This window comes from Salmo salar, unplaced genomic scaffold (genome assembly GCF_965601325.2).
Source record: "Salmo salar unplaced genomic scaffold, fSalSal1 ptg000293l, whole genome shotgun sequence".
NCBI classification, from domain to species: domain Eukaryota; kingdom Metazoa; phylum Chordata; class Actinopteri; order Salmoniformes; family Salmonidae; genus Salmo; species Salmo salar.
The window spans coordinates 285001-305191 of record NW_027675346.1 but is presented as its reverse complement, the minus strand read 5'-3'; the positions used below and the strand labels follow the sequence as shown (position 1 = coordinate 305191).

Below are 20191 nucleotides of genomic sequence, written 5' to 3'. Positions count from 1 at the left end.
AAAATACAAACTTTATTTCCTTTCATCATTTGAACAGGGCAAAGGAGCACAAAGCACACACAAGCTGCATTCAGCAACAATATTCTTGTTTGTCTTATAAATACAAGGCAGATGCTAATTGAAAACACAAGGAAATTTGATCCTATTAAAAAGGCAGGAAGCTGCATTTAGTCAATTCATCATTAAATGCTTACTACAAGGCAGTGTTGCTGATGAAATAGTGCAGGGGCACACCCTCGTGGACAAAATGCTTACAGCACCTGGTATTCACAGGCGGTCTCCCATCCAAGTACTAACCAGGCCCGACCCTGCTTAGCTTCCGAGATCAGACGAGATCGGGCGTACCCAGGCTGGTATGGCCGTAAGCGAGAAACAATCTCTTGCTACAACATATATAGTCAAAGTGAGTCTGATAAAACAGACATTTAGTCAATTCATCATTAAATGCTTAATACAAGCCAGTGTTGCTGATGAAATAGTGCAAGAGCACACCCTCGTGGACAAAATGCTTACAGCACCTGGTATTCCCAGGCGGTCTCCCATCCAAGTACTAACCAGGCCCGACCCTGCTTAGCTTCCGAGATCAGACGAGATCGGGCGTACCCAGGCTGGTATGGCCGTAAGCGAGAAACAATCTCTTGCTACAACATATATAGTCAAAGTGAGTGTGATAAACAGACATTGCATTTTCACCAATTAGATAAGCAGCTTGAACTTTGTGTCACTGAAAAAGTAGAAGAAATTACAAACACTGTTCCCATCACTTTTTAGCACAGGTAGTTGGATAAAATACAAACTTTATTTCCTTTCATCATTTGAACAGGGCAAAGGAGCACAAAGCACACACAAGCTGCATTCAGCAACAATATTCTTGTTTGTCTTATAAATACAAGGCAGATGCTAATTGAAAACACAAGGAAATTTGATCCTATTAAAAAGGCAGGAAGCTGCATTTAGTCAATTCATCATTAAATGCTTACTACAAGGCAGTGTTGCTGATGAAATAGTGCAGGGGCACACCCTCGTGGACAAAATGCTTACAGCACCTGGTATTCCCAGGCGGTCTCCCATCCAAGTACTAACCAGGCCCGACCCTGCTTAGCTTCCGAGATCAGACGAGATCGGGCGTACCCAGGCTGGTATGGCCGTAAGCGAGAAACAATCTCTTGCTACAACATATATAGTCAAAGTGAGTCTGATAAAACAGACATTTAGTCAATTCATCATTAAATGCTTAATACAAGGCAGTGTTGCTGATGAAATAGTGCAAGAGCACACCCTCGTGGACAAAATGCTTACAGCACCTGGTATTCCCAGGCGGTCTCCCATCCAAGTACTAACCAGGCCCGACCCTGCTTAGCTTCCGAGATCAGACGAGATCGGGCGTACCCAGGCTGGTATGGCCGTAAGCGAGAAACAATCTCTTGCTACAACATATATAGTCAAAGTGAGTGTGATAAACAGACATTGCATTTTCACCAATTAGATAAGCAGCTTGAACTTTGTGTCACTGAAAAAGTAGAAGAAATTACAAACACTGTTCCCATCACTTTTTAGCACAGGTAGTTGGATAAAATACAAACTTTATTTCCTTTCATCATTTGAACAGGGCAAAGGAGCACAAAGCACACACAAGCTGCATTCAGCAACAATATTCTTGTTTGTCTTATAAATACAAGGCAGATGCTAATTGAAAACACAAGGAAATTTGATCCTATTAAAAAGGCAGGAAGCTGCATTTAGTCAATTCATCATTAAATGCTTACTACAAGGCAGTGTTGCTGATGAAATAGTGCAGGGGCACACCCTCGTGGACAAAATGCTTACAGCACCTGGTATTCCCAGGCGGTCTCCCATCCAAGTACTAACCAGGCCCGACCCTGCTTAGCTTCCGAGATCAGACGAGATCGGGCGTACCCAGGCTGGTATGGCCGTAAGCGAGAAACAATCTCTTGCTACAACATATATAGTCAAAGTGAGTCTGATAAAACAGACATTTAGTCAATTCATCATTAAATGCTTAATACAAGGCAGTGTTGCTGATGAAATAGTGCAAGAGCACACCCTCGTGGACAAAATGCTTACAGCACCTGGTATTCCCAGGCGGTCTCCCATCCAAGTACTAACCAGGCCCGACCCTGCTTAGCTTCCGAGATCAGACGAGATCGGGCGTACCCAGGCTGGTATGGCCGTAAGCGAGAAACAATCTCTTGCTACAACATATATAGTCAAAGTGAGTGTGATAAACAGACATTGCATTTTCACCAATTAGATAAGCAGCTTGAACTTTGTGTCACTGAAAAAGTAGAAGAAATTACAAACACTGTTCCCATCACTTTTTAGCACAGGTAGTTGGATAAAATACAAACTTTATTTCCTTTCATCATTTGAACAGGGCAAAGGAGCACAAAGCACACACAAGCTGCATTCAGCAACAATATTCTTGTTTGTCTTATAAATACAAGGCAGATGCTAATTGAAAACACAAGGAAATTTGATCCTATTAAAAAGGCAGGAAGCTGCATTTAGTCAATTCATCATTAAATGCTTACTACAAGGCAGTGTTGCTGATGAAATAGTGCAGGGGCACACCCTCGTGGACAAAATGCTTACAGCACCTGGTATTCCCAGGCGGTCTCCCATCCAAGTACTAACCAGGCCCGACCCTGCTTAGCTTCCGAGATCAGACGAGATCGGGCGTACCCAGGCTGGTATGGCCGTAAGCGAGAAACAATCTCTTGCTACAACATATATAGTCAAAGTGAGTCTGATAAAACAGACATTTAGTCAATTCATCATTAAATGCTTAATACAAGGCAGTGTTGCTGATGAAATAGTGCAAGAGCACACCCTCGTGGACAAAATGCTTACAGCACCTGGTATTCCCAGGCGGTCTCCCATCCAAGTACTAACCAGGCCCGACCCTGCTTAGCTTCCGAGATCAGACGAGATCGGGCGTACCCAGGCTGGTATGGCCGTAAGCGAGAAACAATCTCTTGCTACAACATATATAGTCAAAGTGAGTGTGATAAACAGACATTGCATTTTCACCAATTAGATAAGCAGCTTGAACTTTGTGTCACTGAAAAAGTAGAAGAAATTACAAACACTGTTCCCATCACTTTTTAGCACAGGTAGTTGGATAAAATACAAACTTTATTTCCTTTCATCATTTGAACAGGGCAAAGGAGCACAAAGCACACACAAGCTGCATTCAGCAACAATATTCTTGTTTGTCTTATAAATACAAGGCAGATGCTAATTGAAAACACAAGGAAATTTGATCCTATTAAAAAGGCAGGAAGCTGCATTTAGTCAATTCATCATTAAATGCTTACTACAAGGCAGTGTTGCTGATGAAATAGTGCAGGGGCACACCCTCGTGGACAAAATGCTTACAGCACCTGGTATTCCCAGGCGGTCTCCCATCCAAGTACTAACCAGGCCCGACCCTGCTTAGCTTCCGAGATCAGACGAGATCGGGCGTACCCAGGCTGGTATGGCCGTAAGCGAGAAACAATCTCTTGCTACAACATATATAGTCAAAGTGAGTGTGATAAACAGACATTGCATTTTCACCAATTAGATAAGCAGCTTGAACTTTGTGTCACTGAAAAAGTAGAAGAAATTACAAACACTGTTCCCATCACTTTTTACCACAGGTAGTTGGATAAAATACAAACTTTATTTCCTTTCATCATTTGAACAGGGCAAAGGAGCACAAAGCACACACAAGCTGCATTCAGCAACAATATTCTTGTTTGTCTTATAAATACAAGGCAGATGCTAATTGAAAACACAAGGAAATTTGATCCTATTAAAAAGGCAGGAAGCTGCATTTAGTCAATTCATCATTAAATGCTTACTACAAGGCAGTGTTGCTGATGAAATAGTGCAGGGGCACACCCTCGTGGACAAAATGCTTACAGCACCTGGTATTCCCAGGCGGTCTCCCATCCAAGTACTAACCAGGCCCGACCCTGCTTAGCTTCCGAGATCAGACGAGATCGGGGGTACCCAGGCTGGTATGGCCGTAAGCGAGAAACAAGCTCTTGCTACAACATATATAGTCAAAGTGAGTCTGATAAAACAGACATTTAGTCAATTCATCATTAAATGCTTAATACAAGGCAGTGTTGCTGATGAAATAGTGCAAGAGCACACCCTCGTGGACAAAATGCTTACAGCACCTGGTATTCCCAGGCGGTCTCCCATCCAAGTACTAACCAGGCCCGACCCTGCTTAGCTTCCGAGATCAGACGAGATCGGGCGTACCCAGGCTGGTATGGCCGTAAGCGAGAAGCAATCTCTTGCTACAACATATATAGTCAAAGTGAGTGTGATAAACAGACATTGCATTTTCACCAATTAGATAAGCAGCTTGAACTTTGTGTCACTGAAAAAGTAGAAGAAATTACAAACACTGTTCCCATCACTTTTTAGCACAGGTAGTTGGATAAAATACAAACTTTATTTCCTTTCATCATTTGAACAGGGCAAAGGAGCACAAAGCACACACAAGCTGCATTCAGCAACAATATTCTTGTTTGTCTTATAAATACAAGGCAGATGCTAATTGAAAACACAAGGAAATTTGATCCTATTAAAAAGGCAGGAAGCTGCATTTAGTCAATTCATCATTAAATGCTTACTACAAGGCAGTGTTGCTGATGAAATAGTGCAGGGGCACACCCTCGTGGACAAAATGCTTACAGCACCTGGTATTCCCAGGCGGTCTCCCATCCAAGTACTAACCAGGCCCGACCCTGCTTAGCTTCCGAGATCAGACGAGATCGGGCGTACCCAGGCTGGTATGGCCGTAAGCGAGAAACAATCTCTTGCTACAACATATATAGTCAAAGTGAGTGTGATAAACAGACATTGCATTTTCACCAATTAGATAAGCAGCTTGAACTTTGTGTCACTGAAAAAGTAGAAGAAATTACAAACACTGTTCCCATCACTTTTTACCACAGGTAGTTGGATAAAATACAAACTTTATTTCCTTTCATCATTTGAACAGGGCAAAGGAGCACAAAGCACACACAAGCTGCATTCAGCAACAATATTCTTGTTTGTCTTATAAATACAAGGCAGATGCTAATTGAAAACACAAGGAAATTTGATCCTATTAAAAAGGCAGGAAGCTGCATTTAGTCAATTCATCATTAAATGCTTACTACAAGGCAGTGTTGCTGATGAAATAGTGCAGGGGCACACCCTCGTGGACAAAATGCTTACAGCACCTGGTATTCCCAGGCGGTCTCCCATCCAAGTACTAACCAGGCCCGACCCTGCTTAGCTTCCGAGATCAGACGAGATCGGGGGTACCCAGGCTGGTATGGCCGTAAGCGAGAAACAAGCTCTTGCTACAACATATATAGTCAAAGTGAGTCTGATAAAACAGACATTTAGTCAATTCATCATTAAATGCTTAATACAAGGCAGTGTTGCTGATGAAATAGTGCAAGAGCACACCCTCGTGGACAAAATGCTTACAGCACCTGGTATTCCCAGGCGGTCTCCCATCCAAGTACTAACCAGGCCCGACCCTGCTTAGCTTCCGAGATCAGACGAGATCGGGCGTACCCAGGCTGGTATGGCCGTAAGCGAGAAGCAATCTCTTGCTACAACATATATAGTCAAAGTGAGTGTGATAAACAGACATTGCATTTTCACCAATTAGATAAGCAGCTTGAACTTTGTGTCACTGAAAAAGTAGAAGAAATTACAAACACTGTTCCCATCACTTTTTAGCACAGGTAGTTGGATAAAATACAAACTTTATTTCCTTTCATCATTTGAACAGGGCAAAGGAGCACAAAGCACACACAAGCTGCATTCAGCAACAATATTCTTGTTTGTCTTATAAATACAAGGCAGATGCTAATTGAAAACACAAGGAAATTTGATCCTATTAAAAAGGCAGGAAGCTGCATTTAGTCAATTCATCATTAAATGCTTACTACAAGGCAGTGTTGCTGATGAAATAGTGCAGGGGCACACCCTCGTGGACAAAATGCTTACAGCACCTGGTATTCCCAGGCGGTCTCCCATCCAAGTACTAACCAGGCCCGACCCTGCTTAGCTTCCGAGATCAGACGAGATCGGGCGTACCCAGGCTGGTATGGCCGTAAGCGAGAAACAATCTCTTGCTACAACATATATAGTCAAAGTGAGTGTGATAAACAGACATTGCATTTTCACCAATTAGATAAGCAGCTTGAACTTTGTGTCACTGAAAAAGTAGAAGAAATTACAAACACTGTTCCCATCACTTTTTAGCACAGGTAGTTGGATAAAATACAAACTTTATTTCCTTTCATCATTTGAACAGGGCAAAGGAGCACAAAGCACACACAAGCTGCATTCAGCAACAATATTCTTGTTTGTCTTATAAATACAAGGCAGATGCTAATTGAAAACACAAGGAAATTTGATCCTATTAAAAAGGCAGGAAGCTGCATTTAGTCAATTCATCATTAAATGCTTACTACAAGGCAGTGTTGCTGATGAAATAGTGCAGGGGCACACCCTCGTGGACAAAATGCTTACAGCACCTGGTATTCCCAGGCGGTCTCCCATCCAAGTACTAACCAGGCCCGACCCTGCTTAGCTTCCGAGATCAGACGAGATCGGGCGTACCCAGGCTGGTATGGCCTTAAGCGAGAAACAATCTCTTGCTACAACATATATAGTCAAAGTGAGTCTGATAAAACAGACATTTAGTCAATTCATCATTAAATGCTTAATACAAGGCAGTGTTGCTGATGAAATAGTGCAAGAGCACACCCTCGTGGACAAAATGCTTACAGCACCTGGTATTCCCAGGAGGTCTCCCATCCAAGTACTAACCAGGCCCGACCCTGCCTAGCTTCCGAGATCAGACGAGATCGGGCGTACCCAGGCTGGTATGGCGGTAAGCGAGAAACAATCTCTTGCTACAACATATATAGTCAAAGTGAGTGTGATAAACAGACATTGCATTTTCACCAATTAGATAAGCAGCTTGAACTTTGTGTCACTGAAAAAGTAGAAGAAATTACAAACACTGTTCCCATCACTTTTTAGCACAGGTAGTTGGATAAAATACAAACTTTATTTCCTTTCATCATTTGAACAGGGCAAAGGAGCACAAAGCACACACAAGCTGCATTCAGCAACAATATTCTTGTTTGTCTTATAAATACAAGGCAGATGCTAATTGAAAACACAAGGAAATTTGATCCTATTAAAAAGGCAGGAAGCTGCATTTAGTCAATTCATCATTAAATGCTTACTACAAGGCAGTGTTGCTGATGAAATAGTGCAGGGGCACACCCTCGTGGACAAAATACTTACAGCACCTGGTATTCCCAGGCGGTCTCCCATCCAAGTACTAACCAGGCCCGACCCTGCTTAGCTTCCGAGATCAGACGAGATCGGGCGTACCCAGGCTGGTATGGCCGCAAGCGTGAAACAATCTCTTGCTACAACATATATAGTCAAAGTGAGTCTGATAAAACAGACATTTAGTCAATTCATCATTAAATGCTTAATACAAGGCAGTGTTGCTGATGAAATAGTGCAAGAGCACACCCTCGTGGACAAAATGCTTACAGCACCTGGTATTCGCAGGCGGTCTCCCATCCAAGTACTAACCAGGCCCGACCCTGCTTAGCTTCCGAGATCAGACGAGATCGGACGTACCCAGGCTGATATGGCCGTATGCGAGAAACAATCTCTTGCTACAACATATATAGTCAAAGTGAGTCTGATAAAACAGACATTTAGTCAATTCATCATTAAATGCTTACTACAAGGCAGTGTTGCTGATGAAATAGTGCAAGAGCACACCCTCGTGGACAAAATGCTTACAGCACCTGGTATTCCCAGGCGGTCTCCCATCCAAGTACTAACCAGGCCCGACCCTGCTTAGCTTCCGAGATCAGATGAGATCGGGAGTACCCAGGCTGATATGGCCGTAAGCGAGAAACAATCTCTTGCTACAACATATATAGTCAAAGTGAGTCTGATAAAACAGACATTTAGTCAATTCATCATTAAATGCTTACTACAAGGCAGTGTTGCTGATGAAATAGTGCAAGAGCACACCCTCGTGGACAAAATGCTTACAGCACCTGGTATTCCCAGGCAGTCTCCCATCAAAGTACTAACCAGGCCCGACCCTGCTTAGCTTCCGAGATCAGACGAGATCGGGCGTACCCAGGCTGGTATGGCCGTAAGCGAGAATCAATCTCTTGCTACAACATATATAGTCAAAGTGAGTCTGATAAAACAGACATTTAGTCAATTCATCATTAAATGCTTACTACAAGGCAGTGTTGCCGATGAAATAGTGCAAGAGCACACCCTCGTGGACAAAATGCTTAGAGCACCTGGTATTCCCAGGCGGTCTCCCATCCAAGTACTAACCAGGACCGACCCTGCTTAGCTTCCGAGATCAGACGAGATCGGGAGTACCCAGGCTGACATGGCCGTAAGCGAGAAACAATCTCTTGCTACAACATATATAGTCAAAGTGAGTGTGATAAACAGACATTGCATTTTCACCAATTAGATAAGCAGCTTGAACTTTGTGTCACTGAAAAAGTAGAAGAAATTACAAACACTGTTCCCATCACTTTTTAGCACAGGTAGTTAGATAAAATACAAACTTTATTTCCTTTCATCATTTGAACAGGGCAAAGGAGCACAAAGCACACACAAGCTGCATTCAGCAACAATATTCTTGTTTGTCTTATAAATACAAGGCAGATGCTAATTGAAAACACAAGGAAATTTGATCCTATTAAAAAGGCAGGAAGCTGCATTTAGTCAATTCATCATTAAATGCTTACTACAAGGCAGTGTTGCTGATGAAATAGTGCAGGGGCACACCCTCGTGGACAAAATGCTTACAGCACCTGGTATTCCCAGGCGGTCTCCCATCCAAGTACTAACCAGGCCCGACCCTGCTTAGCTTCCGAGATCAGACGAGATCGGGCGTACCCAGGCTGGTATGGCCGTAAGCGAGAAGCAATCTCTTGCTACAACATATATAGTCAAAGTGAGTGTGATAAACAGACATTGCATTTTCACCAATTAGATAAGCAGCTTGAACTTTGTGTCACTGAAAAAGTAGAAGAAATTACAAACACTGTTCCCATCACTTTTTAGCACAGGTAGTTGGATAAAATACAAACTTTATTTCCTTTCATCATTTGAACAGGGCAAAGGAGCACAAAGCACACACAAGCTGCATTCAGCAACAATATTCTTGTTTGTCTTATAAATACAAGGCAGATGCTAATTGAAAACACAAGGAAATTTGATCCTATTAAAAAGGCAGGAAGCTGCATTTAGTCAATTCATCATTAAATGCTTACTACAAGGCAGTGTTGCTGATGAAATAGTGCAGGGGCACACCCTCGTGGACAAAATGCTTACAGCACCTGGTATTCCCAGGCGGTCTCCCATCCAAGTACTAACCAGGCCCGACCCTGCTTAGCTTCCGAGATCAGACGAGATCGGGCGTACCCAGGCTGGTATGGCCGTAAGCGAGAAACAATCTCTTGCTACAACATATATAGTCAAAGTGAGTGTGATAAACAGACATTGCATTTTCACCAATTAGATAAGCAGCTTGAACTTTGTGTCACTGAAAAAGTAGAAGAAATTACAAACACTGTTCCCATCACTTTTTAGCACAGGTAGTTGGATAAAATACAAACTTTATTTCCTTTCATCATTTGAACAGGGCAAAGGAGCACAAAGCACACACAAGCTGCATTCAGCAACAATATTCTTGTTTGTCTTATAAATACAAGGCAGATGCTAATTGAAAACACAAGGAAATTTGATCCTATTAAAAAGGCAGGAAGCTGCATTTAGTCAATTCATCATTAAATGCTTACTACAAGGCAGTGTTGCTGATGAAATAGTGCAGGGGCACACCCTCGTGGACAAAATGCTTACAGCACCTGGTATTCCCAGGCGGTCTCCCATCCAAGTACTAACCAGGCCCGACCCTGCTTAGCTTCCGAGATCAGACGAGATCGGGCGTACCCAGGCTGGTATGGCCTTAAGCGAGAAACAATCTCTTGCTACAACATATATAGTCAAAGTGAGTCTGATAAAACAGACATTTAGTCAATTCATCATTAAATGCTTAATACAAGGCAGTGTTGCTGATGAAATAGTGCAAGAGCACACCCTCGTGGACAAAATGCTTACAGCACCTGGTATTCCCAGGAGGTCTCCCATCCAAGTACTAACCAGGCCCGACCCTGCCTAGCTTCCGAGATCAGACGAGATCGGGCGTACCCAGGCTGGTATGGCCGTAAGCGAGAAACAATCTCTTGCTACAACATATATAGTCAAAGTGAGTGTGATAAACAGACATTGCATTTTCACCAATTAGATAAGCAGCTTGAACTTTGTGTCACTGAAAAAGTAGAAGAAATTACAAACACTGTTCCCATCACTTTTTAGCACAGGTAGTTGGATAAAATACAAACTTTATTTCCTTTCATCATTTGAACAGGGCAAAGGAGCACAAAGCACACACAAGCTGCATTCAGCAACAATATTCTTGTTTGTCTTATAAATACAAGGCAGATGCTAATTGAAAACACAAGGAAATTTGATCCTATTAAAAAGGCAGGAAGCTGCATTTAGTCAATTCATCATTAAATGCTTACTACAAGGCAGTGTTGCTGATGAAATAGTGCAGGGGCACACCCTCGTGGACAAAATGCTTACAGCACCTGGTATTCCCAGGCGGTCTCCCATCCAAGTACTAACCAGGCCCGACCCTGCTTAGCTTCCGAGATCAGACGAGATCGGGCGTACCCAGGCTGGTATGGCCGCAAGCGTGAAACAATCTCTTGCTACAACATATATAGTCAAAGTGAGTCTGATAAAACAGACATTTAGTCAATTCATCATTAAATGCTTAATACAAGGCAGTGTTGCTGATGAAATAGTGCAAGAGCACACCCTCGTGGACAAAATGCTTACAGCACCTGGTATTCGCAGGCGGTCTCCCATCCAAGTACTAACCAGGCCCGACCCTGCTTAGCTTCCGAGATCAGACGAGATCGGGCGTACCCAGGCTGATATGGCCGTATGCGAGAAACAATCTCTTGCTACAACATATATAGTCAAAGTGAGTCTGATAAAACAGACATTTAGTCAATTCATCATTAAATGCTTACTACAAGGCAGTGTTGCTGATGAAATAGTGCAAGAGCACACCCTCGTGGACAAAATGCTTACAGCACCTGGTATTCCCAGGCGGTCTCCCATCCAAGTACTAACCAGGCCCGACCCTGCTTAGCTTCCGAGATCAGATGAGATCGGGAGTACCCAGGCTGATATGGCCGTAAGCGAGAAACAATCTCTTGCTACAACATATATAGTCAAAGTGAGTCTGATAAAACAGACATTTAGTCAATTCATCATTAAATGCTTACTACAAGGCAGTGTTGCTGATGAAATAGTGCAAGAGCACACCCTCGTGGACAAAATGCTTACAGCACCTGGTATTCCCAGGCAGTCTCCCATCAAAGTACTAACCAGGCCCGACCCTGCTTAGCTTCCGAGATCAGACGAGATCGGGCGTACCCAGGCTGGTATGGCCGTAAGCGAGAATCAATCTCTTGCTACAACATATATAGTCAAAGTGAGTCTGATAAAACAGACATTTAGTCAATTCATCATTAAATGCTTACTACAAGGCAGTGTTGCTGATGAAATAGTGCAAGAGCACACCCTCGTGGACAAAATGCTTAGAGCACCTGGTATTCCCAGGCGGTCTCCCATCCAAGTACTAACCAGGACCGACCCTGCTTAGCTTCCGAGATCAGACGAGATCGGGAGTACCCAGGCTGACATGGCCGTAAGCGAGGAACAATCTCTTGCTACAACATATATAGTCAAAGTGAGTGTGATAAACAGACATTGCATTTTCACCAATTAGATAAGCAGCTTGAACTTTGTGTCACTGAAAAAGTAGAAGAAATTACAAACACTGTTCCCATCACTTTTTAGCACAGGTAGTTAGATAAAATACAAACTTTATTTCCTTTCATCATTTGAACAGGGCAAAGGAGCACAAAGCACACACAAGCTGCATTCAGCAACAATATTCTTGTTTGTCTTATAAATACAAGGCAGATGCTAATTGAAAACACAAGGAAATTTGATCCTATTAAAAAGGCAGGAAGCTGCATTTAGTCAATTCATCATTAAATGCTTACTACAAGGCAGTGTTGCTGATGAAATAGTGCAAGAGCACACCCTCGTGGACAAAATGCTTACAGCACCTGGTATTCCCAGGCGGTCTCCCATCCAAGTACTAACCAGGCCCGACCCTGCTTAGCTTCCGAGATCAGACGAGATCGGGCGTACCCAGGCTGGTATGGCCGTAAGCGAGAAACAATCTCTTGCTACAACATATATAGTCAAAGTGAGTCTGATAAAACAGACATTTAGTCAATTCATCATTAAATGCTTACTACAAGGCAGTGTTGCTGATGAAATAGTGCAAGAGCACACCCTCGTGGACAAAATGCTTACAGCACCTGGTATTCCCAGGCGGTCTCCCATCCAAGTACTAACCAGGCACGACCCTGCTTAGCTTCCGAGATCAGACGAGATTGGGCTTACCCAGGCTGGTATGGCCGTAAGCGAGAAACAATCTCTTGCTACAACATATATAGTCAAAGTGAGTCTGATAAAACAGACATTTAGTCAATTCATCATTAAATGCTTACTACAAGGCAGTGTTGCTGATGAAATAGTGCAAGAGCACACCCTCGTGGACAAAATGCTTACAGCACCTGGTATTCCCAGGCGGTCTCCCATCCAAGTACTAACCAGGCCCGACCCTGCTTAGCTTCCGAGATCAGACGAGATCGGGCGTACCCAGGCTGATATGGCCGTAAGCGAGAAACAATCTCTTGCTACAACATATATAGTCAAAGTGAGTCTGATAAAACAGACATTTAGTCAATTCATCATTAAATGCTTACTACAAGGCAGTGTTGCTGATGAAATAGTGCAAGAGCACACCCTCGTGGACAAAATGCTTACAGCACCTGGTATTCCCAGGCGGTCTCCCATCCAAGTACTAACCAGGCCCGACCCTGCTTAGCTTCCGAGATCAGACGAGATCGGGCGTACCCAGGCAGATATGGCCGTAAGCGAGAAACAATCTCTTGCTACAACATATATAGTCAAAGTGAGTCAGATAAAACAGACATTTAGTCAATTCATCATTAAATGCTTACTACAAGGCAGTGTTGCTGATGAAATAGTGCAAGAGCACACCCTCGTGGACAAAATGCTTACAGCACCTGGTATTCCCAGGCGGTCTCCCATCCAAGTACTAACCAGGCACGACCCTGCTTAGCTTCCGAGATCAGACGAGATCGGGCGTACCCAGGCTGGTATGGCCGTAAGCGAGAAACAATCTCTTGCTACAACATATATAGTCAAAGTGAGTCTGATAAAACAGACATTTAGTCAATTCATCATTAAATGCTTACTACAAGGCAGTGTTGCTGATGAAATAGTGCAAGAGCACACCCTCGTGGACAAAATGCTTACAGCACCTGGTATTCCCAGGCGGTCTCCCATCCAAGTACTAACCAGGCCCGACCCTGCTTAGCTTCCGAGATCAGACGAGATCGGGCGAACCCAGGCTGGTATGGCCGTAAGCGAGACACAATCTCTTGCTACAACATATATATTCAAAGTGAGTGTGATAAACAGACATTGCATTTTCACCAATTAGATAAGCAGCTTGAACTTTGTGTCACTGAAAAAGTAGAAGAAATTACAAACACTGTTCCCATCACTTTTTAGCACAGGTAGTTGGATAAAATACCAACTTTATTTCCTTTCATCATTTGAACAGGGCAAAGGAGCACAAAGCACACACAAGCTGCATTCAGCAACAATATTCTTGTTTGTCTTATAAATACAAGGCAGATGCTAATTGAAAACACAAGGAAATTTGATCCTATTAAAAAGGCAGGAAGCTGCATTTAGTCAATTCATCATTAAATGCTTACTACAAGGCAGTGTTGCTGATGAAATAGTGCAAGAGCACACCCTCGTGGACAAAATGCTTACAGCACCTGGTATTCCCAGGCGGTCTCCCATCCAAGTACTAAACAGGCCCGACCCTGCTTAGCTTCCGAGATCAGACGAGATCAGGCGTAGCCAGGCTGGTATGGCCGTAAGCGAGAAACAATCTCTTGCTACAACATATATATTCAAAGTGAGTGTGATAAACAGACATTGCATTTTCACCAATTAGATAAGCAGCTTGAACTTTGTGTCACTGAAAAAGTAGAAGAAATTACAAACACTGTTCCCATCACTTTTTAGCACAGGTAGTTGGATAAAATACCAACTTTATTTCCTTTCATCATTTGAACAGGGCAAAGGAGCACAAAGCACACACAAGCTGCATTCAGCAACAATATTCTTGTTTGTCTTATAAATACAAGGCAGATGCTAATTGAAAACACAAGGAAATTTGATCCTATTAAAAAGGCAGGAAGCTGCATTTAGTCAATTCATCATTAAATGCTTACTACAAGGCAGTGTTGCTGATGAAATAGTGCAAGAGCACACCCTCGTGGACAAAATGCTTACAGCACCTGGTATTCCCAGGCGGTCTCCCATCCAAGTACTAACCAGGCACGACCCTGCTTAGCTTCCGAGATCAGACGAGATCGGGCTTACCCAGGCTGGTATGGCCGTAAGCGAGAAACAATCTCTTGCTACAACATATATAGTCAAAGTGAGTCTGATAAAACAGACATTTAGTCAATTCATCATTAAATGCTTACTACAAGGCAGTGTTGCTGATGAAATAGTGCAAGAGCACACCCTCGTGGACAAAATGCTTACAGCACCTGGTATTCCCAGGCGGTCTCCCATCCAAGTACTAACCAGGCACGACCCTGCTTAGCTTCCGAGATCAGACGAGATCGGGCGTACCCAGGCTGATATGGCCGTAAGCGAGAAACAATCTCTTGCTACAACATATATAGTCAAAGTGAGTCTGATAAAACAGATATTTAGTCAATTCATCATTAAATGCTTACTACAAGGCAGTGTTGCTGATGAAATAGTGCAAGAGCACACCCTCGTGGACAAAATGCTTACAGCACCTGGTATTCCCAGGCGGTCTCCCATCCAAGTACTAACCAGGCACGACCCTGCTTAGCTTCCGAGATCAGACGAGATCGGGCGTACCCAGGCTGGTATGGCCGTAAGCGAGAAACAATCTCTTGCTACAACATATATAGTCAAAGTGAGTCAGATAAAACAGACATTTAGTCAATTCATCATTAAATGCTTACTACAAGGCAGTGTTGCTGATGAAATAGTGCAAGAGCACACCCTCGTGGACAAAATGCTTACAGCACCTGGTATTCCCAGGCGGTCTCCCATCCAAGTACTAACCAGGCACGACCCTGCTTAGCTTCCGAGATCAGACGAGATCGGGCGTACCCAGGCTGGTATGGCCGTAAGCGAGAAACAATCTCTTGCTACAACATATATAGTCAAAGTGAGTCTGATAAAACAGACATTTAGTCAATTCATCATTAAATGCTTACTACAAGGCAGTGTTGCTGATGAAATAGTGCAAGAGCACACCCTCGTGGACAAAATGCTTACAGCACCTGGTATTCCCAGGCGGTCTCCCATCCAAGTACTAACCAGGCCCGACCCTGCTTAGCTTCCGAGATCAGACGAGATCGGGCGTACCCAGGCTGGTATGGCCGTAAGCGAGAAACAATCTCTTGCTACAACATATATATTCAAAGTGAGTGTGATAAACAGACATTGCATTTTCACCAATTAGATAAGCAGCTTGAACTTTGTGTCACTGAAAAAGTAGAAGAAATTACAAACACTGTTCCCATCACTTTTTAGCACAGGTAGTTGGATAAAATACCAACTTTATTTCCTTTCATCATTTGAACAGGGCAAAGGAGCACAAAGCACACACAAGCTGCATTCAGCAACAATATTCTTGTTTGTCTTATAAATACAAGGCAGATGCTAATTGAAAACACAAGGAAATTTGATCCTATTAAAAAGGCAGGAAGCTGCATTTAGTCAATTCATCATTAAATGCTTACTACAAGGCAGTGTTGCTGATGAAATAGTGCAAGAGCACACCCTCGTGGACAAAATGCTTACAGCACCTGGTATTCCCAGGCGGTCTCCCATCCAAGTACTAACCAGGCACGACCCTGCTTAGCTTCCGAGATCAGACGAGATCGGGCTTACCCAGGCTGGTATGGCCGTAAGCGAGAAACAATCTCTTGCTACAACATATATAGTCAAAGTGAGTCTGATAAAACAGACATTTAGTCAATTCATCATTAAATGCTTACTACAAGGCAGTGTTGCTGATGAAATAGTGCAAGAGCACACCCTCGTGGACAAAATGCTTACAGCACCTGGTATTCCCAGGCGGTCTCCCATCCAAGTACTAACCAGGCACGACCCTGCTTAGCTTCCGAGATCAGACGAGATCGGGCGTACCCAGGCTGATATGGCCGTAAGCGAGAAACAATCTCTTGCTACAACATATATAGTCAAAGTGAGTCTGATAAAACAGATATTTAGTCAATTCATCATTAAATGCTTACTACAAGGCAGTGTTGCTGATGAAATAGTGCAAGAGCACACCCTCGTGGACAAAATGCTTACAGCACCTGGTATTCCCAGGCGGTCTCCCATCCAAGTACTAACCAGGCACGACCCTGCTTAGCTTCCGAGATCAGACGAGATCGGGCGTACCCAGGCTGGTATGGCCGTAAGCGAGAAACAATCTCTTGCTACAACATATATAGTCAAAGTGAGTCAGATAAAACAGACATTTAGTCAATTCATCATTAAATGCTTACTACAAGGCAGTGTTGCTGATGAAATCATGCAAGAGCACACCCTCGTGGACAAAATGCTTACAGCACCTGGTATTCCCAGGCGGTCTCCCATCCAAGTACTAACCAGGCACGACCCTGCTTAGCTTCCGAGATCAGACGAGATCGGGCGTACCCAGGCTGGTATGGCCGTAAGCGAGAAACAATCTCTTGCTACAACATATATAGTCAAAGTGAGTCTGATAAAACAGACATTTAGTCAATTCATCATTAAATGCTTACTACAAGGCAGTGTTGCTGATGAAATAGTGCAAGAGCACACCCTCGTGGACAAAATGCTTACAGCACCTGGTATTCCCAGGCGGTCTCCCATCCAAGTACTAACCAGGCCCGACCCTGCTTAGCTTCCGAGATCAGACGAGATCGGGCGTACCCAGGCTGGTATGGCCGTAAGCGAGAAACAATCTCTTGCTACAACATATATATTCAAAGTGAGTGTGATAAACAGACATTGCATTTTCACCAATTAGATAAGCAGCTTGAACTTTGTGTCACTGAAAAAGTAGAAGAAATTACAAACACTGTTCCCATCACTTTTTAGCACAGGTAGTTGGATAAAATACCAACTTTATTTCCTTTCATCATTTGAACAGGGCAAAGGAGCACAAAGCACACACAAGCTGCATTCAGCAACAATATTCTTGTTTGTCTTATAAATACAAGGCAGATGCTAATTGAAAACACAAGGAAATTTGATCCTATTAAAAAGGCAGGAAGCTGCATTTAGTCAATTCATCATTAAATGCTTACTACAAGGCAGTGTTGCTGATGAAATAGTGCAAGAGCACACCCTCGTGGACAAAATGCTTACAGCACCTGGTATTCCCAGGCGGTCTCCCATCCAAGTACTAACCAGGCACGACCCTGCTTAGCTTCCGAGATCAGACGAGATCGGGCGTACCCAGGCTGGTATGGCCGTAAGCGAGAAACAATCTCTTGCTACAACATATATAGTCAAAGTGAGTCTGATAAAACAGACATTTAGTCAATTCATCATTAAATGCTTACTACAAGGCAGTGTTGCTGATGAAATAGTGCAAGAGCACACCCTCGTGGACAAAATGCTTACAGCACCTGGTATTCCCAGGCGGTCTCCCATCCAAGTACTAACCAGGCCCGACCCTGCTTAGCTTCCGAGATCAGACGAGATCGGGCATACCCAGGCTGGTATGGCCGTAAGCGAGAAACAATCTCTTGCTACAACATATATATTCAAAGTGAGTGTGATAAACAGACATTGCATTTTCACCAATTAGATAAGCAGCTTGAACTTTGTGTCACTGAAAAAGTAGAAGAAATTACAAACACTGTTCCCATCACTTTTTAGCACAGGTAGTTGGATAAAATACCAACTTTATTTCCTTTCATCATTTGAACAGGGCAAAGGAGCACAAAGCACACACAAGCTGCATTCAGCAACAATATTCTTGTTTGTCTTATAAATACAAGGCAGATGCTAATTGAAAACACAAGGAAATTTGATCCTATTAAAAAGGCAGGAAGCTGCATTTAGTCAATTCATCATTAAATGCTTACTACAAGGCAGTGTTGCTGATGAAATAGTGCAAGAGCACACCCTCGTGGACAAAATGCTTACAGCACCTGGTATTCCCAGGCGGTCTCCCATCCAAGTACTAACCAGGCACGACCCTGCTTAGCTTCCGAGATCAGACGAGATCGGGCTTACCCAGGCTGGTATGGCCGTAAGCGAGAAACAATCTCTTGCTACAACATATATAGTCAAAGTGAGTCTGATAAAACAGACATTTAGTCAATTCATCATTAAATGCTTACTACAAGGCAGTGTTGCTGATGAAATAGTGCAAGAGCACACCCTCGTGGACAAAATGCTTACAGCACCTGGTATTCCCAGGCGGTCTCCCATCCAAGTACTAACCAGGCACGACCCTGCTTAGCTTCCGAGATCAGACGAGATCGGGCGTACCCAGGCTGATATGGCCGTAAGCGAGAAACAATCTCTTGCTACAACATATATAGTCAAAGTGAGTCTGATAAAACAGATATTTAGTCAATTCATCATTAAATGCTTACTACAAGGCAGTGTTGCTGATGAAATAGTGCAAGAGCACACCCTCGTGGACAAAATGCTTACAGCACCTGGTATTCCCAGGCGGTCTCCCATCCAAGTACTAACCAGGCACGACCCTGCTTAGTTTCCGAGATCAGACGAGATCGGGCGTACCCAGGCTGGTATGGCCGTAAGCGAGAAACAATCTCTTGCTACAACATATATAGTCAAAGTGAGTCAGATAAAACAGACATTTAGTCAATTCATCATTAAATGCTTACTACAAGGCAGTGTTGCTGATGAAATAGTGCAAGAGCACACCCTCGTGGACAAAATGCTTACAGCACCTGGTATTCCCAGGCGGTCTCCCATCCAAGTACTAACCAGGCACGACCCTGCTTAGCTTCCGAGATCAGACGAGATCGGGCGTACCCAGGCTGGTATGGCCGTAAGCGAGAAACAATCTCTTGCTACAACATATATAGTCAAAGTGAGTCTGATAAAACAGACATTTAGTCAATTCATCATTAAATGCTTACTACAAGGCAGTGTTGCTGATGAAATAGTGCAAGAGCACACCCTCGTGGACAAAATGCTTACAGCACCTGGTATTCCCAGGCGGTCTCCCATCCAAGTACTAACCAGGCCCGACCCTGCTTAGCTTCCGAGATCAGACGAGATCGGGCGTACCCAGGCTGGTATGGGCGTAAGCGAGAAACAATCTCTTGCTACAACATATATATTCAAAGTGAGTGTGATAAACAGACATTGCATTTTCACCAATTAGATAAGCAGCTTGAACTTTGTGTCACTGAAAAAGTAGAAGAAATTACAAACACTGTTCCCATCACTTTTTAGCACAGGTAGTTGGATAAAATACCAACTTTATTTCCTTTCATCATTTGAACAGGGCAAAGGAGCACAAAGCACACACAAGCTGCATTCAGCAACAATATTCTTGTTTGTCTTATAAATACAAGGCAGATGCTAATTGAAAACACAAGGAAATTTGATCCTATTAAAAAGGCAGGAAGCTGCATTTAGTCAATTCATCATTAAATGCTTACTACAAGGCAGTGTTGCTGATGAAATAGTGCAAGAGCACACCCTCGTGGACAAAATGCTTACAGCACCTGGTATTCCCAGGCGGTCTCCCATCCAAGTACTAACCAGGCACGACCCTGCTTAGCTTCCGAGATCAGAC

At 43.4% G+C, this 20191-nt stretch overlaps 53 non-coding genes and 3 pseudogenes across 53 annotated transcripts in view; all 56 read right to left on the bottom strand.

The window, feature by feature from the left end:
• Positions 1-248: 248 nt before the first annotated feature.
• LOC145875456 (5S ribosomal RNA) lies at positions 249-367 on the bottom strand. Its single transcript, XR_014391092.1, has one exon. It is a non-coding gene; the product is annotated as a 5S ribosomal RNA (ribosomal RNA).
• A 139-nt stretch (positions 368-506) lies between these two features.
• Positions 507-625, bottom strand: LOC145869617 (5S ribosomal RNA). The gene has a single exon (XR_014385613.1). It is a non-coding gene; the product is annotated as a 5S ribosomal RNA (ribosomal RNA).
• A 409-nt stretch (positions 626-1034) lies between these two features.
• On the bottom strand, positions 1035-1153 carry LOC145869606 (5S ribosomal RNA). Its single transcript, XR_014385602.1, has one exon. It is a non-coding gene; the product is annotated as a 5S ribosomal RNA (ribosomal RNA).
• A 139-nt stretch (positions 1154-1292) lies between these two features.
• LOC145869595 (5S ribosomal RNA) lies at positions 1293-1411 on the bottom strand. Its single transcript, XR_014385591.1, has one exon. It is a non-coding gene; the product is annotated as a 5S ribosomal RNA (ribosomal RNA).
• A 409-nt stretch (positions 1412-1820) lies between these two features.
• On the bottom strand, positions 1821-1939 carry LOC145869584 (5S ribosomal RNA). Its single transcript, XR_014385580.1, has one exon. It is a non-coding gene; the product is annotated as a 5S ribosomal RNA (ribosomal RNA).
• Positions 1940-2078: 139 nt separating this feature from the next.
• Positions 2079-2197, bottom strand: LOC145869573 (5S ribosomal RNA). The gene has a single exon (XR_014385569.1). It is a non-coding gene; the product is annotated as a 5S ribosomal RNA (ribosomal RNA).
• Positions 2198-2606: 409 nt separating this feature from the next.
• On the bottom strand, positions 2607-2725 carry LOC145869562 (5S ribosomal RNA). The gene has a single exon (XR_014385558.1). It is a non-coding gene; the product is annotated as a 5S ribosomal RNA (ribosomal RNA).
• Positions 2726-2864: 139 nt separating this feature from the next.
• On the bottom strand, positions 2865-2983 carry LOC145869550 (5S ribosomal RNA). The gene has a single exon (XR_014385546.1). It is a non-coding gene; the product is annotated as a 5S ribosomal RNA (ribosomal RNA).
• Positions 2984-3392: 409 nt separating this feature from the next.
• LOC145869539 (5S ribosomal RNA) lies at positions 3393-3511 on the bottom strand. The gene has a single exon (XR_014385535.1). It is a non-coding gene; the product is annotated as a 5S ribosomal RNA (ribosomal RNA).
• Positions 3512-3920: 409 nt separating this feature from the next.
• On the bottom strand, positions 3921-4039 carry LOC145874838 (5S ribosomal RNA). The gene has a single exon (XR_014390474.1). It is a non-coding gene; the product is annotated as a 5S ribosomal RNA (ribosomal RNA).
• Positions 4040-4178: 139 nt separating this feature from the next.
• On the bottom strand, positions 4179-4297 carry LOC145869528 (5S ribosomal RNA). Its single transcript, XR_014385524.1, has one exon. It is a non-coding gene; the product is annotated as a 5S ribosomal RNA (ribosomal RNA).
• Positions 4298-4706: 409 nt separating this feature from the next.
• Positions 4707-4825, bottom strand: LOC145869517 (5S ribosomal RNA). The gene has a single exon (XR_014385513.1). It is a non-coding gene; the product is annotated as a 5S ribosomal RNA (ribosomal RNA).
• Positions 4826-5234: 409 nt separating this feature from the next.
• LOC145874837 (5S ribosomal RNA) lies at positions 5235-5353 on the bottom strand. The gene has a single exon (XR_014390473.1). It is a non-coding gene; the product is annotated as a 5S ribosomal RNA (ribosomal RNA).
• A 139-nt stretch (positions 5354-5492) lies between these two features.
• LOC145869507 (5S ribosomal RNA) lies at positions 5493-5611 on the bottom strand. The gene has a single exon (XR_014385503.1). It is a non-coding gene; the product is annotated as a 5S ribosomal RNA (ribosomal RNA).
• Positions 5612-6020: 409 nt separating this feature from the next.
• Positions 6021-6139, bottom strand: LOC145869496 (5S ribosomal RNA). Its single transcript, XR_014385492.1, has one exon. It is a non-coding gene; the product is annotated as a 5S ribosomal RNA (ribosomal RNA).
• Positions 6140-6548: 409 nt separating this feature from the next.
• Positions 6549-6667, bottom strand: LOC145868949 (5S ribosomal RNA). Its single transcript, XR_014384944.1, has one exon. It is a non-coding gene; the product is annotated as a 5S ribosomal RNA (ribosomal RNA).
• A 139-nt stretch (positions 6668-6806) lies between these two features.
• LOC145870150 (5S ribosomal RNA) lies at positions 6807-6925 on the bottom strand. The gene has a single exon (XR_014386146.1). It is a non-coding gene; the product is annotated as a 5S ribosomal RNA (ribosomal RNA).
• Positions 6926-7334: 409 nt separating this feature from the next.
• On the bottom strand, positions 7335-7453 carry LOC145868036 (5S ribosomal RNA). The gene has a single exon (XR_014384030.1). It is a non-coding gene; the product is annotated as a 5S ribosomal RNA (ribosomal RNA).
• Positions 7454-7592: 139 nt separating this feature from the next.
• On the bottom strand, positions 7593-7711 carry LOC145870593 (5S ribosomal RNA). Its single transcript, XR_014386590.1, has one exon. It is a non-coding gene; the product is annotated as a 5S ribosomal RNA (ribosomal RNA).
• A 139-nt stretch (positions 7712-7850) lies between these two features.
• On the bottom strand, positions 7851-7969 carry LOC145875081 (5S ribosomal RNA). The gene has a single exon (XR_014390715.1). It is a non-coding gene; the product is annotated as a 5S ribosomal RNA (ribosomal RNA).
• Positions 7970-8108: 139 nt separating this feature from the next.
• Positions 8109-8227, bottom strand: LOC145868061 (5S ribosomal RNA). Its single transcript, XR_014384055.1, has one exon. It is a non-coding gene; the product is annotated as a 5S ribosomal RNA (ribosomal RNA).
• A 139-nt stretch (positions 8228-8366) lies between these two features.
• On the bottom strand, positions 8367-8485 carry LOC145870794 (uncharacterized; annotated as a pseudogene).
• Positions 8486-8894: 409 nt separating this feature from the next.
• Positions 8895-9013, bottom strand: LOC145869485 (5S ribosomal RNA). The gene has a single exon (XR_014385481.1). It is a non-coding gene; the product is annotated as a 5S ribosomal RNA (ribosomal RNA).
• Positions 9014-9422: 409 nt separating this feature from the next.
• LOC145869474 (5S ribosomal RNA) lies at positions 9423-9541 on the bottom strand. Its single transcript, XR_014385470.1, has one exon. It is a non-coding gene; the product is annotated as a 5S ribosomal RNA (ribosomal RNA).
• A 409-nt stretch (positions 9542-9950) lies between these two features.
• Positions 9951-10069, bottom strand: LOC145868948 (5S ribosomal RNA). The gene has a single exon (XR_014384943.1). It is a non-coding gene; the product is annotated as a 5S ribosomal RNA (ribosomal RNA).
• Positions 10070-10208: 139 nt separating this feature from the next.
• On the bottom strand, positions 10209-10327 carry LOC145868383 (5S ribosomal RNA). Its single transcript, XR_014384379.1, has one exon. It is a non-coding gene; the product is annotated as a 5S ribosomal RNA (ribosomal RNA).
• Positions 10328-10736: 409 nt separating this feature from the next.
• Positions 10737-10855, bottom strand: LOC145875095 (5S ribosomal RNA). Its single transcript, XR_014390729.1, has one exon. It is a non-coding gene; the product is annotated as a 5S ribosomal RNA (ribosomal RNA).
• A 139-nt stretch (positions 10856-10994) lies between these two features.
• LOC145869930 (5S ribosomal RNA) lies at positions 10995-11113 on the bottom strand. Its single transcript, XR_014385926.1, has one exon. It is a non-coding gene; the product is annotated as a 5S ribosomal RNA (ribosomal RNA).
• Positions 11114-11252: 139 nt separating this feature from the next.
• Positions 11253-11371, bottom strand: LOC145875080 (5S ribosomal RNA). The gene has a single exon (XR_014390714.1). It is a non-coding gene; the product is annotated as a 5S ribosomal RNA (ribosomal RNA).
• Positions 11372-11510: 139 nt separating this feature from the next.
• Positions 11511-11629, bottom strand: LOC145868060 (5S ribosomal RNA). Its single transcript, XR_014384054.1, has one exon. It is a non-coding gene; the product is annotated as a 5S ribosomal RNA (ribosomal RNA).
• Positions 11630-11768: 139 nt separating this feature from the next.
• On the bottom strand, positions 11769-11887 carry LOC145870793 (uncharacterized; annotated as a pseudogene).
• A 409-nt stretch (positions 11888-12296) lies between these two features.
• LOC145869463 (5S ribosomal RNA) lies at positions 12297-12415 on the bottom strand. The gene has a single exon (XR_014385459.1). It is a non-coding gene; the product is annotated as a 5S ribosomal RNA (ribosomal RNA).
• A 139-nt stretch (positions 12416-12554) lies between these two features.
• On the bottom strand, positions 12555-12673 carry LOC145870781 (uncharacterized; annotated as a pseudogene).
• Positions 12674-12812: 139 nt separating this feature from the next.
• On the bottom strand, positions 12813-12931 carry LOC145875620 (5S ribosomal RNA). The gene has a single exon (XR_014391265.1). It is a non-coding gene; the product is annotated as a 5S ribosomal RNA (ribosomal RNA).
• A 139-nt stretch (positions 12932-13070) lies between these two features.
• On the bottom strand, positions 13071-13189 carry LOC145867990 (5S ribosomal RNA). Its single transcript, XR_014383983.1, has one exon. It is a non-coding gene; the product is annotated as a 5S ribosomal RNA (ribosomal RNA).
• A 139-nt stretch (positions 13190-13328) lies between these two features.
• LOC145868998 (5S ribosomal RNA) lies at positions 13329-13447 on the bottom strand. Its single transcript, XR_014384993.1, has one exon. It is a non-coding gene; the product is annotated as a 5S ribosomal RNA (ribosomal RNA).
• A 139-nt stretch (positions 13448-13586) lies between these two features.
• Positions 13587-13705, bottom strand: LOC145875120 (5S ribosomal RNA). Its single transcript, XR_014390754.1, has one exon. It is a non-coding gene; the product is annotated as a 5S ribosomal RNA (ribosomal RNA).
• Positions 13706-14114: 409 nt separating this feature from the next.
• On the bottom strand, positions 14115-14233 carry LOC145868575 (5S ribosomal RNA). The gene has a single exon (XR_014384571.1). It is a non-coding gene; the product is annotated as a 5S ribosomal RNA (ribosomal RNA).
• A 409-nt stretch (positions 14234-14642) lies between these two features.
• On the bottom strand, positions 14643-14761 carry LOC145870225 (5S ribosomal RNA). The gene has a single exon (XR_014386221.1). It is a non-coding gene; the product is annotated as a 5S ribosomal RNA (ribosomal RNA).
• A 139-nt stretch (positions 14762-14900) lies between these two features.
• On the bottom strand, positions 14901-15019 carry LOC145868517 (5S ribosomal RNA). The gene has a single exon (XR_014384513.1). It is a non-coding gene; the product is annotated as a 5S ribosomal RNA (ribosomal RNA).
• A 139-nt stretch (positions 15020-15158) lies between these two features.
• Positions 15159-15277, bottom strand: LOC145868997 (5S ribosomal RNA). The gene has a single exon (XR_014384992.1). It is a non-coding gene; the product is annotated as a 5S ribosomal RNA (ribosomal RNA).
• A 139-nt stretch (positions 15278-15416) lies between these two features.
• LOC145868996 (5S ribosomal RNA) lies at positions 15417-15535 on the bottom strand. The gene has a single exon (XR_014384991.1). It is a non-coding gene; the product is annotated as a 5S ribosomal RNA (ribosomal RNA).
• Positions 15536-15674: 139 nt separating this feature from the next.
• Positions 15675-15793, bottom strand: LOC145869452 (5S ribosomal RNA). The gene has a single exon (XR_014385448.1). It is a non-coding gene; the product is annotated as a 5S ribosomal RNA (ribosomal RNA).
• Positions 15794-16202: 409 nt separating this feature from the next.
• Positions 16203-16321, bottom strand: LOC145870224 (5S ribosomal RNA). The gene has a single exon (XR_014386220.1). It is a non-coding gene; the product is annotated as a 5S ribosomal RNA (ribosomal RNA).
• A 139-nt stretch (positions 16322-16460) lies between these two features.
• On the bottom strand, positions 16461-16579 carry LOC145868516 (5S ribosomal RNA). The gene has a single exon (XR_014384512.1). It is a non-coding gene; the product is annotated as a 5S ribosomal RNA (ribosomal RNA).
• Positions 16580-16718: 139 nt separating this feature from the next.
• Positions 16719-16837, bottom strand: LOC145868995 (5S ribosomal RNA). The gene has a single exon (XR_014384990.1). It is a non-coding gene; the product is annotated as a 5S ribosomal RNA (ribosomal RNA).
• A 139-nt stretch (positions 16838-16976) lies between these two features.
• On the bottom strand, positions 16977-17095 carry LOC145868994 (5S ribosomal RNA). The gene has a single exon (XR_014384989.1). It is a non-coding gene; the product is annotated as a 5S ribosomal RNA (ribosomal RNA).
• A 139-nt stretch (positions 17096-17234) lies between these two features.
• On the bottom strand, positions 17235-17353 carry LOC145869440 (5S ribosomal RNA). The gene has a single exon (XR_014385436.1). It is a non-coding gene; the product is annotated as a 5S ribosomal RNA (ribosomal RNA).
• Positions 17354-17762: 409 nt separating this feature from the next.
• LOC145868993 (5S ribosomal RNA) lies at positions 17763-17881 on the bottom strand. Its single transcript, XR_014384988.1, has one exon. It is a non-coding gene; the product is annotated as a 5S ribosomal RNA (ribosomal RNA).
• A 139-nt stretch (positions 17882-18020) lies between these two features.
• On the bottom strand, positions 18021-18139 carry LOC145875329 (5S ribosomal RNA). Its single transcript, XR_014390965.1, has one exon. It is a non-coding gene; the product is annotated as a 5S ribosomal RNA (ribosomal RNA).
• Positions 18140-18548: 409 nt separating this feature from the next.
• LOC145870222 (5S ribosomal RNA) lies at positions 18549-18667 on the bottom strand. The gene has a single exon (XR_014386218.1). It is a non-coding gene; the product is annotated as a 5S ribosomal RNA (ribosomal RNA).
• Positions 18668-18806: 139 nt separating this feature from the next.
• On the bottom strand, positions 18807-18925 carry LOC145868514 (5S ribosomal RNA). Its single transcript, XR_014384510.1, has one exon. It is a non-coding gene; the product is annotated as a 5S ribosomal RNA (ribosomal RNA).
• Positions 18926-19064: 139 nt separating this feature from the next.
• Positions 19065-19183, bottom strand: LOC145870268 (5S ribosomal RNA). Its single transcript, XR_014386264.1, has one exon. It is a non-coding gene; the product is annotated as a 5S ribosomal RNA (ribosomal RNA).
• A 139-nt stretch (positions 19184-19322) lies between these two features.
• Positions 19323-19441, bottom strand: LOC145868992 (5S ribosomal RNA). Its single transcript, XR_014384987.1, has one exon. It is a non-coding gene; the product is annotated as a 5S ribosomal RNA (ribosomal RNA).
• Positions 19442-19580: 139 nt separating this feature from the next.
• LOC145868761 (5S ribosomal RNA) lies at positions 19581-19699 on the bottom strand. The gene has a single exon (XR_014384757.1). It is a non-coding gene; the product is annotated as a 5S ribosomal RNA (ribosomal RNA).
• A 409-nt stretch (positions 19700-20108) lies between these two features.
• Positions 20109-20191, bottom strand: part of LOC145870221 (5S ribosomal RNA) — a 119-nt gene continuing 36 nt past the window's right edge. The window contains exon 1 of the ribosomal RNA XR_014386217.1: positions 20109-20191. This exon is cut by the window's right edge and continues 36 nt beyond it. This is a non-coding gene — a ribosomal RNA (5S ribosomal RNA).